General features: G+C 41.4%; 1 protein-coding gene across 5 annotated transcripts in view; it reads right to left on the bottom strand.

Moving 5' to 3' along the window:
* Positions 1-12,043, bottom strand: part of ZNF644 (zinc finger protein 644) — a 117,566-nt gene that overhangs the window by 105,146 nt on the left and 377 nt on the right. For 2 of the 5 annotated variants that reach the window (XM_047785335.1, XM_047785337.1), the window contains exon 1: positions 10,934-11,894. The exons of 2 other annotated variants lie outside the window; for them this stretch is intronic. The gene's annotated coding sequence lies outside the window, so the exon portion shown is untranslated. Of the gene's footprint in view, positions 1-10,933; positions 11,906-12,043 lie in introns of those variants that run through there. One more of the 5 variants, XM_047785333.1, reaches the window with a different exon arrangement.

Genomic DNA, 12,043 nt, shown 5'->3' with positions numbered 1-12,043 from the left:
GAAAATGAGACGAACCAGGAGATGATCAGGCAGGCAATGTCACACCAAAGGACATCTATTTAGCATGCCTTAGTATCACTATTCCTGGCAAGGCCACCATTAAGTCATTCACTGCCAGGCATAAGACTTCTGATTCCTCCTCTACCTCTTTCTTGTATGAGCTGTTTCAGTAGCATCAGCTGAATTGGCAATAGTTGACTTGGCTTCCTAGTTTCCATCCCTTTTAAACTGCTGCCTCTCCTCACTGATGTAGTGATTTTTCATTGCTTTTTAGCATGCAGAGAACACAGGTAAGGATGGGTCTATTTTCAGTAAGGCTGCAACCATACAAAAGTATAAATAAGGAATTATTTAAGGAAGAGGTTCAGGGCAGGGCTTTCAGGCAAGCTTCCTATTCCCACGCCACTAGCTCATCCAATCATCAGGGAACAGTAAAGAGTTCTGCTCTCATCCATCTATCTACACAGAAACCCCAAACTTCAGAGATGTGGATGAACTCTTTTCCCCATTGATAGGGGACAACCTATTCTTTTTTGCTTTAGCTGATTTGCTTCAACAAGTAACTGGGATGGAGTCAAATGCATTTCCCTATTTTCCCATGTGCCAGAAACCTCACTAACTTCACTGAGAGAGGTTAAGCTTATATTAACTGTGAGAACGTTTAAAATATCCACTTTCGATATTTTATATATATACTTTTTTTTTTCCTTTTTATGGCCGCACTTGTCGCACATGTAAGTTCCCAGCCAGGGGTCAAACTGGAGTTGCAGCCATGGCAACTTCAACACCAGATCTGAGCCACATCTGCAGCCTACGCAGAAGCTTGTGGCAACAGTGGATCCTTAACCCACCGAGCGAGGCAGGGACTGAACCCACATCCTCACAGAAATAATGGCAGGTCCCTTGACCCACTGAGCCACAATGGGAATTCCTAAACTTTTTATAAGACTGATGTAATATCCTAAAACTGGAAGACTCTATTAACTCCTAAACTTGGTTATATTTACTTAACTCTTAAAAAGACAGATTTTAAAAATTATATTACTTTCATATTTTTTCATATTTTGCTTTTTTTTAGGGCCACGTCCACAGCACATGAACTTCCCAGGCTAGGGGTCCAATCGGAGCTGCAGCTGCTGGCCTACACCACAGCCACAGCAACACCAGATCTAAGCCATGGTCTGCAGCCTACACCACAGCTCATGGCAACACCAAATCCCCAACCCACTGAGCGAGGCCAGGGACTGAACCTGCATCCTCATGAATACTAGTCGGATTCACTTCCACTGCGCCACAACAGGAACTCCCCATATTTTTCTAATTCTAAGGATAATCATGCTCACTGTGGGACCTCAGTATACATTCAAGTTAAGAACTCTTAAAAACTCCAGTAAAGACAAACATGTTACATATCAAAAACTACTACTGCCCAGAGGGAACTATATTTTAGGGGTTTCTCCCCTAAAAAAGGAGTTTTTCCTCAACTGTTCCTAAATTTTAATACAAGTACCTATTTCTTAAAAATTTAAACATTGGTAATCCAGATTATTTATTTTTATTACGTTCTGTTTTCACACCAAGTCCTATACCAATTAGAATGTCTCTTAAGCCATGGCTTAAATGTACTATTATAATTCAAAAGTTAGTAATAAAATTACAGGCTCTTCTTAGTATTTAATCTCAAATATTTTTAGTTGAAAGTACTAGCAATTTAAAAAAAATACCACTATGGCCTAATTTTCTTGGGTTTTAGTGTTCGAAGTTTAAGTTAATATGTTTTTTTAAGAAGGCAGATGTCCCTCAATCGTTGTTAACAACTTACTTGCAAGCCATGTCTCCGGGTAAGTTTGTTTTCAACAGCAGATAATAAAATCGTTCCATTCTTATTTTGACTTGGCATCACAAACTTAGGAGCCACGTACTTCACCTGCTTTGTTTTAAAACTACCGGGTCTTATTCTTAGGCCCCCTCCCTGCCCCGTTCACCAAGACGACAAACGGCTCTGATCGGCCGTTCCCTCACTGCCGTCTCTTGAACCCCGCGGCATCTGGCTGCTGATCCTCTCGTTTCCCTTCATGCAGTTCTGTTCAATGGCCTTCAGCAGAACTCCCTATCTCTAATTTCTAATCCAAACTCTTTCAGATTCCTCCAGCTCAGGCCACAACCTTATAAACCTTATTTTCATTACATTCATTTAAATTAGTCTCTACTTCCCACAAGGAAAGTACCTGCATCCCCCAGGTGCCAGCTCTGTGCTTTTTAACACTCCTGCCCCCGCCCAAACTCCCTTCCCCGCCACCAGTCTACGCCTGCCACGTCTTCAAACCCTAGATAAAAACTTAGTAGATAAAAGCCAAGCAGCTCTTCCAGTCTTACTATACACCACTCATTTGATTTTGTGTCAGCTCAGTAAGTCAAGCTTTCATTATTAAGCATATTCTTTCGGTCATATCTTAGATAATGACCTCTTTGAAGCAGGAACCATACCACTTGCTCCGCATATCTGCATTCTTACCCCTGGTGTGGTACTACATGAATTTTATATAATAGTTAATCTAATTAAAACAAGTGAAGGTTGGAAGAAATACAACCATGCAAACAGGGTTTTTATGAATACAAAAAAATTAAATCTCCTAAAACCAAATTCAAATATAACATTCATTTTTTAAAACAACCCAAAGAGAACACCCCTAAATATTTTTTTCTTCACATAGAAGTCAGGTAGTAAAGCTGTAATTAACAACATGCTAATTGTTTTGTTTGTAATTTTCTAAATCTAGCCCCCAAAAGCTATTATATAAAGCTTTAATATTTTATAAACAATAACCATGCTTTTTCAATGTCTAACCAGTTTTGCTTTGGCCTTCTATACTTCACAAATACAAAACCTACATAATAAAAGTTCACAGATGAGGTTTTATTTCTTCAGGACAACAATTAAAATTCTTAGAGCAAGAGTATGTTAAGCAAACTTCATACAAATTACAAAAAACAAAATTTTATATAAATATTTTCATTCATAAGCTCAAAAACATTTATAATTCAAACATCAATGAGAAAATATTTTCATGTCCATTTGGCACAATTTACAAAACATATCTATTTCTCAAAACTAGGCATACTAGAGTGTAAAGGTACATATTTTCATTGTTATGTACTTTTTACAACTTTATTATAATACATATTTCAAGGGAAAAAAAAAAAACTTTCTCCCAAAGGCACAAATTGTTACACTGCAAGAGGTTTCCAGTGCTGAATATTTATGAAAAACAATGCTGTAACCATTAATCCCATTTGGGGAAAAAAAAAAATTATTCAAGCACCACAAGTAAAAATCATGATCCATTCATTCCACTGCAGATCCACTTACAAAGTGTCCTTCACGGGTTTTATCCATCCCAACTTTGGGCAACTGTCCTTAAGGTAACATTCTCACTCTTTACACACAATGTCAAACTCTTTCTGGTTGAGAGTGGATGCTTACCTGTAAACCAAAGTACACAAAGTTATCCTACCCCTAAATCACAATCAGAAGCACTCAAATACCTTGGGAAGTGGCCTGCAATGCATGCCTGAAAGCTAACTTACACAATGCCCAGAAACCCTTATATAAGGAGGCAATCCAAGTCCTCCTCTACTCACTCCTTGGCTGTACGCCTAGAGAGCACTGTGGAGAAAGCAAGCCAGGCAATTATGTTACCCATGGAAGCAGTTCACGTCTCTGCGTTCTAAACAAAATTTCTGGTCATAAAATTAACCTCTAAAGGGTTACCGTTAATGAAAACCACCAAACATCTCTCTGATGCTGATATATATCACACTGGGGGGAAAAAAAAAAAAAGAAGGGCCATAGTACCAACCAGCTACCATCTGATGTACCTCCAGACTCACCCAACAATGCCCAACAAAAAGGAGACAGATTCAGGCATCAGCTCTCCATACCCTGGAAATGGGTAAGTATGTCCCAGGTTCAAAAATACGCCAAACTTGCTTACGATGATGGATGTCAGAACAGCGGCTACGTCTGTGAGGGAAATCAGTAAGAAGGGGCAGAGGGCATCTTTTTCAGGGCAGAAAATGCTATATATCTTGATCCGGGGAGAAGTTACCTGAGAGTATTTATTTGTGGAATTTCACTGAGTTGCACTTATAAGACTTCTGCACTTCACTACGTGTAAGTTATATATAAATAAAACATTTAAAAGTCACCAGTAATAGTTTAAAAAAAAATCTAAAACCTTTTTCTCAATTTGCATCCTTTTTCATCATTTTCCATCACATTTCTAATCACAGAATACCAATACTCCCTACATGCAACTCTTTCCCCTTAGAAAAACCACAAGGCTTTATAATATTTTCCCAGCATTTTTCTTATTCTGCCTCATATTAAGTCACTTACATACTAATTCAATACTCTTCAAGTGTTCACGTGCAAGACACGGATTAGGCTCCCTCCAACATCTACCCAACACCCCCCCCAAGAAACCAAGTTCCCTGAGCGGGATTCCAGACGCTCTCTCAGCTGGTTTCTAACAGTGTCTCCTTATTTACTCCCCTCACTTCTCTATGGGACTGTTCTCCCCCCGCACACTTTTCTTTGAGACGCCGTTCAATTTCTCTTGCATCCTTCGCCTTACTTGTACAGAACCTGCTGTCTGTGTCTGCACTGTCCAGTACAATAACCATATATGACTACTCAGCACTTGAGGTCTGGCTAGTCTGAACTGAGATATGCTTCAAGTATGTGACATCCACTGGATTGTGAAGACTTGGTGTGGGAAAAAAGAATATAAAGTATCTCATTTGCATGTACATGGAGAAATGATAGTATTTTGAATATACTGGGTTAAATAAAATGCATTAACAATGCTCATTTTAATTATTACTTTTTAATGTGGCTACAGAAAAATTTAGGTCATACTGTGGTTCAACGTACTTCCACTAGGCAGTGCTGACCTATGCAATCTACTTATAAATGCCCCACAAATTACCTCTTAATATATACATCACCCACCCCATGAGTATAAGAAATTCAACATTAAGCTTTTCTCCTTTTATAAGTTAAAGATTATTACAGTAAGAATTATTAATAGTAACTAAATGGGATCTGAGTGCCCATTTAATTTTAATATCACTTTTTAAAGACGTTTAACAAAAAAGCTTAAGACGTTTCCAAGCATAAAGTCACTTTAAAAGTTGTTTTCATATGGCTATAAACTAAAAATGTCACCTGCATTTTATATGTATCAGTTTTGATTAAACCTGTAGAACTGCTAACCCTAGAGCGTATTAGCTCTAGTTAAGCTAGATTATTTATCATCTAGTCACTCAGTGAAGAAAAAGAGCAGCTTCCATTTTGACCAATGGCACTGTACCAAGGCCCAGCAGCCAAGACAAAGAATCTTTATATAATGGTATGAATAAACAACATGGGCAGTAAGACATCACTTGAAATAAAGGTGGGCAGAAAAACATTTTTATAATGGTAAGTTTTATAAGTAGGAGATAAAACTTACAAATGTATAAGAACGTAAAAGGACAGACGTGCAGAAAGGACAGGGAGGCTCACCTGTCCCCAAAGCTCACCTGTAGAATTAAGATGTGCCTAGGCTCAAAGCCGGCTGCCCTGCTCTTCGCTCTCTATGTGACCCAAGTCAGACCTTGATGCCCTGCGTACGAAATCACAGCACTATGGCAAGGACCACGCTGCAGAGGCTTATCACTGTCAGTCTCATCTCCTTTTCCTTTAAAACTAATGACTATACAATGGTGGTAAGATTATGGGTGACTCCCCCCACTTCATTTTCCACACTCCTGAAAATACTTTTTAGATATTGAACTTCTAATAGTTTATACTCTCACCCCTCTTCATGTGAACATAAAAGTACTTTTACTAGCTGCCTTTCACCTTTTTTTTTTTTTGTCTTTTTGCCATTTCTTGGGCCACTCCCGCGGCATGTGGAGGTTCCCAGGCTAGGGGCTGAATCGGAGATGTAGCCGCCGGCCTACGCCACAGCAACGCGGGATCCGAGCCACATCTGCAACCCACACCATAGCTCACAGCAACACCGGATCCTTAACCCACTGAGCAAGGCCGGGGATCAAACCCGCATGATTCCTAGTCGGATTCGTTAACCACTGAGCCACGACGGGAACTCCTCACCATTTTTTTTTTAAGGTTAAAATTTATGTGTGTGGCAGGGGAGGTAGGTGGTAGAAAAACAAACTCAAGTGGGAAATAAGTTTAAGACTGCATCAGCATAAGCATGTATCAAACAAAGGGCAACGTGGAGAGGAAAACGGCAAAGGGAAATATGCTGTTGGAGGAAGTTCTCAGTCCAGAGAGAGCAATGAGAAGATAACATTCATTCTTCTACTGAGGCCGCTCCTCACTCGCAGCTGGGGTCTGCATGTGGACGTCCGGTACAAACACACACAGCAACGCACCCGCTTCTCTCTTTAATGGTCACTGCCACGCTCCCGATCAAAACCCGACGGGCGAGTGAAGGAATCAAAGACGTCCCCTAACAAGGCAGACCAGCCCACCGGCTGGGAAATAACTCTCGGAAGTTTGAGCCCTCATTCCCAAGTGCATTACTCATCAGCTGACGGTCAGAAAAGGGAACGTGCTCCTGGAATACTGGACCTGGTTATACCGTCTGCTGCTAGAACCAGAGACGGCGCACTCTGGTGATCAACTCTGACCTCCTTTGCAGAGCCGGGCCGAAAAGTGCAACACTACAGAGAGGATACAACTTGGGATCACTCACAGGCCAAAATCTCCAGTTACCGCAGAAAACACAATGGGCGGTAATTATCGCAGCAGCGCATGTGTACACTCAACACTCATTCACACCCGAGAGCTAAGGACTTTACCACATGAATTCCGTAATATAAACCTTAAAACTCCATGAAGACAGTTATCATTGTTAAATCTACCCGCGTAGTGCTCACACAGGTGGATTTTAACCCCACCAGTTTCACCTCAAGGCTCACACTTTTTAAACCTTATCCTCCCATCCTGCTTCCATATACACACATACATGTGGTGTGTGTGCATACAGGTACATATATACACACACACAGATGCAAGTATGATTTCGTGTGTGTGTACACACATACGTGTGTGTTTACGTGTGTGTATAATCGTAAGGCAAGAGTCAGCAAGAGGCAATTAATTCCAACTTGGGCCAGGTTCTTATCCACCTTCGCAAACCATTCAACAATAATTAGGAATCACCTCCCTCGCGAGGAACCGGTGTTTTGAAAGTACTAGTTATAGTTAACCTTTCCCTCAAGAAACTGATGAAAAAGATATGTATTATGCTTTCAGTAAAAGGATAAACACCCCGGAAGAAAGGATAAAAAATGTCAATCTCTTATAAAAATTAGGTAAATAGAAAAAATACAGGTAAATACATTCTGTACACTGTACTTTAATCTCGACAATTTATTAAGCACCTTTTACCTTTCAATTATACTTCTGGCTCATAACATAGTTTCTAGACTTTGCACAAAGTCTTTGAAAAGCCGTCTTTTCCACAGAAAACAAACAGGGTGGCTGCCAGAGACGGGAGGGGAATGGGCAAAACAGGTGAAGGAAACCAAGAGGTACAAATATCCGTTTTTAAAATAAGTAAATCACGAGGATATAAAATTTAGCCTAAGAAGTATGGTCAATGATACTGTAATAACTGCGTATGGACTTAGCAAGGTGATCATTCGCAATGTTTTTCAATGTGGATCCCTACGTTGTACACCTGCAACTAACATAATACTGTATGTCAACTATATTCCAATTTAAAAAAAGCTGTACTTCCAACTCCAATGCATGCTATACATACGGAAAAAAGCTTAATACCTAAAACCTTGTGTTTATCACTCTAACTTCACTTGTACCAAAATTTAGACACGCAGAATTAAATTTCAAGAAACAAATCACTCACCTATGCTTTTCACAAGTTACTGACAAGATTACAGTTCCAAGCACCCCAAATGAAACGGGAAGGCTACAGCTTGCAGACAGATGAGGCCGGGCAGAGACGAGCAGAGGGCGAGTGCCAGGGAGATCCCCTGGAACACGCCTCTTAACACGGCCTCCTCTCCCCCCATCCCAGAGAGGCTCACGCGGGGGCTGCTTCTGCCCTGCCACATTTCTCCTCCTCTTCCTCCTGAAATCCTCAGCTTTTCTCCTCCTGGACCTCACAGGATTTTTTTGTTTTCCCTGCTAACATCTTTCAAATGTCAAAGGATCCTTTATCTTGAATGTAAAGGTACAAAAACATACGAGCTCCTCCTAAATACCAAAGAGTTCCCAGTAAATCCAAAGAGGATAGTAATGTCAGCTCAACTTCGGCAGACCCAAGAGAAAATGAAACCGCACAGGAGCGGAGGCTCGAGAGATGAGAATACACCTGTTTTCAGGGCGACACCACAGCCCTGAAGAAAGGCCACAAATTGAATTTGGTGTTCTACCTTCTAGGTCTCAAGAGATCTTTGTTTATTTGGGTTTGTTTTTTTTAAGGGGGGAAGAAGAGAAATACTGTAGCCAGCCAGCAGGGTGAGCTAGTGCTGGAATCAGTTCACTTAGTCTCAGTTCTCTCCAAATTCAATGGTGTCAAGGATTTGCACTATTAAAAGCAGCTATTCTCTCTGAATAAACCTGAATTAAAAGGCACTTTTTCTAGAGCGGCTTCTGTCACTGCTACATAATTGTTCATTAGTTACAGATCCTCCACCTACAAAGCAGACATTCTCTATGCCGCGTGGATTAATGTGAGGAAAGAAATGTTAAAAAAAACTAGAGCTTATTTGAATATCTATCCAAAATATTACAGTATGCCTCCCTTATCCTCACGTTTTATTTTATAGTTAATGCTAAAAAATTTTTAAATATTTTTTTAAAGAACTGCTAAAACTAGTGGTCTAAAAACTTAGAGCTGGATAATTCAACATTCCAATTTCTGCATGCAGTGCAAGCTACAGCTGCCTTATGATATGCCTGAAAAGCAGTGTGAGAAAAGCAGTCCCACCAGAGTAAGAGCCCTTGTTTTCCTTTTGAGTCACATTCCGAGAAGAAACGCTAACCAGGAATTGGGGATGAGAAAAAAGATGAGCCTGATCTCTCCTAACAAGCAACTTCTTGGGAAAGATCTTAAATTGGAGGTAACTCCATCACTTCGCGTAACTGTCCTTGAGCCTTCCTTTTCCCCTCCTGTTACCCAGTATAGTCTCAACTCAACCACAACCAAACTCTCCCTCTTTTATAACTTGAATGACAAATTAAACCTGCAAAGGTTAAGGTGTGCAGGTGACAGACTCACTTTATAATTACAAATAATCTGAAGTAATCCTAACGATCACAACACTAGAGTAGAATTAAATCCACTTCCCCAGCGTTCAAACGAAGAAATACACCAACTTTTCCAGAAGAAAATCAACTATTTAAGTGTACCTTAAATGACCCACAAAAGCTTTAAAACCTCAAGACAATTTACCTGTTTTTGTTAAATGTGATATCCAAGGAACTTAAAGGTAATTGTGGGATCCCATCACGAACAGTTTAACCACTTGCTGAATTTCCTACTAGACCTTACAGATCTACCACTCAGCAACAGTACTCGTCAGTCTTAATGAGCCGACTTGAACAGGGGGCAAAGTGGCATGTCCATTAACCAACTAAAATGCTATTACAAAATGAAAGGCGCTAGCATCATTCTTTTCAGCATCTATCTCATTTCTTATGTAATAATTGGGAGTAATGGCAATTACCTCAAACATGCCAAGAAGCTTATCAAACTACCTGTTTTTTTCAAATTACTGCATCAAGATTGTTTTCTGAAAACCTCAAAATTCAAAAGCAACATCGCTTTGAAATTATCTGAAATGTCTGCATTTTGTATCTGAATTTGTTTCCCCAGAAATCACTTTAAAAACTAAGTCACCATATCAAGTTAAATGTAAGTTTTTAATTGTTTTCACAGAATTTACCATTAATGTAACAGTATCGAATTAACAAGTATTCTCAAACACACGCCTTTGTTTTTGTTTTATAACCAGTTGCAGGTGGTCACCTCCTTATCCCAGCAATGTGACCAATGAAAAGACCACTGGGGTGTAAGTTGAGAGACAATTTTCCACTATAACATTAACTTAATCATTCCTGGCCCTAAATATATTGTAAAAGAGAAGACACAACTAGCTGTTCTCTAAGAGTCCCTCTACGCTAAAGCTAAATGATTTAATAATAACTTTGCTGATATTAATATATCATCTATTTGTTGATACAAGATTGTTCTCTTAGGAAAAAAGCTGAAAGGTGGGGGAACATAAATCTGGGGGGGGGGGGAACAAGGAAAACCAAAGTTTTAAGGAATGCAGAAAAGTTCAAATTTCAATTGGAACCCAGATCTAAAGTTAGTAACACTGATGTGTTTAAACATCCCTTCCTTGGAAGTTCCCCTGAGATGCAGCAGCTTAAGGATTCCTCGCTGCTGCAGCAGTGGCACAGGTTCGATTCCTGGCCGGGGCATTTCCACATACCATGGGTGTGGCCAAAAAAAAAAAAGAGTTAATATTCCTTCAAGCAAATAATTTAACTTGTTACTGTGACCTGGCCAAAACAAAACGATAGTTGTTTGCAATTCTTATACTTCGAATATTACAAATATACAAAGTATGATGTAGATGTGAGCGCAGTGTAACTTTAAATTATGTTAGAAATTCTAAAACTTACACTACCATGATTTTACCAGCAAAATATATATATATGTGTGTGTGTGTGTGTGTGTATATACCACTGAATTAACAGTGGTCAAGTCTTCATGTTTCACCTATTAAAAAGTCTAAGTTGCAACTTCTTTATATAAACTAATTTTTTGTTACCAAACCTATCCATGCAATATGGCTGCCCTCATGTTCCCTGGATACTTACACATGGCACTGAAGGCAAACAGCAGGTTTCCTTTCTTTGAGTAATTTGAGTTGTCTATTTTTGGAAAAACTCTTTTTCTTGTGGGACCAAAAAAAAAAAAAATTGTAACTACACTACTGCGGAGAAGCAATAAAACCATTAGCACAAATCTAATCTATCATCCGGATGCAACGAGCCTGGCATTAGTTAGGACTGGCCCGGATCGATGACGGTGTTTGGGTTATTTCTGTTGAAATTATTAACGTGTATACAGCACAGGCCCATCATTCAGGCCCACCAACTGCGTTGACCTTCTCGTTGAGGACTTCTTAAATGACCACACGAAAATCTGAATTTACAAGTTTGATAACAACTAAACGTGCATCAACGTGACTTAAAACAGTTCCAAAAAAAAGTTTTCCACTAATGTCGCTAAACCATGGATGGATCCCACCACGAGAGTCGTCTGTGGAAGTCTCGTAACAAGAAACCGTTAGCTCCACCACCTAAGTTTCCAATCACTGAGAAGGGTCTGGGGCAACTCATCTTCAGGTTCACGGGAGAAGTGGAGCACACCTGCTTTTCCTCTGGCAGAGATTAAGCTCCCAGGGACCCAAAGGCCAGGGAATCAGACCTGGAGAAGCAAAAAGCTTTAGCTGGACACCCACCGAGCCCCTGGCCACCCAAACGCTTCGAGCGATTTACCTCTTGCGGCTACTGCCCGGGCACCTAGCGGCTTAGGAGCTCGCGGGGCAGGGGGAGGGGAGGGCCCCGCGGCCCCGAGCCCACGGTAGGGGCGGGGTGTGGACCCTCCCCGCCGGAGCCTGCGCCGCCGGCCAGCGCCCGGGCCGCCCCGCGGCTCGGGGCATCGCAATGGCGCCCGCCCGGCGCCCCGGGCCGCCCGGCCTCGGCCCCTTCCCCCCGCCGCTCACTGGCTGCTCGGCTGCATGTGACTAAACAAAACCCCCGAGCCCCGTGCCCGGCTCAGCCCCTTTGTGTCCGCTCCCAGGTCCTCCGCCGCCGCCGCCGCCGAGAAGCCTCCCCCGCCCCCCCCCCGGCCCCGGCGAGGCCCGCCCCGCGGCGGCGGCCGCCGCTCACCTCGGGCTCCGCCGCCCCCCGCGGCCGCCGCGG

This window comes from Phacochoerus africanus, chromosome 6 (genome assembly GCF_016906955.1).
Source record: "Phacochoerus africanus isolate WHEZ1 chromosome 6, ROS_Pafr_v1, whole genome shotgun sequence".
Classification (NCBI taxonomy): Eukaryota; Metazoa; Chordata; class Mammalia; order Artiodactyla; family Suidae; genus Phacochoerus; species Phacochoerus africanus.
The sequence above is the reverse complement of the archived record's forward strand: the minus strand, read 5'-3'. Positions and strand labels throughout refer to the sequence as shown.